Below are 320 nucleotides of genomic sequence, written 5' to 3' on the forward strand. Positions count from 1 at the left end.
ACTAATTTAACAAAAACAATATGAGTGTAAAAGCAACAAACCACATGACTCTACCACGTGAAGGGGCTTTGGTGGATTTTTGACGTTAGAAAGTGGACTTTACTAGGAAACCCGGTGAGCGTGTTGACTGGTAGGAATCAAAAAGGGAAAACCTGTCTTCAGTCGTAGTTTAGCAGTCTTTAAAAACAAACGTTTACATTGCTTTGATTTACAACTGAACATTAAGGCCATGTTTTAGATAATTCTCTATATTTAGAGTTATATTGAGTATAACAATTCTGCCGAAATTTCTCGGATACATTGTTTGGTCCGCGCCGTCC

Source organism: Etheostoma spectabile, chromosome 17 (assembly GCF_008692095.1).
Source record: "Etheostoma spectabile isolate EspeVRDwgs_2016 chromosome 17, UIUC_Espe_1.0, whole genome shotgun sequence".
NCBI lineage: Eukaryota > Metazoa > Chordata > Actinopteri > Perciformes > Percidae > Etheostoma > Etheostoma spectabile.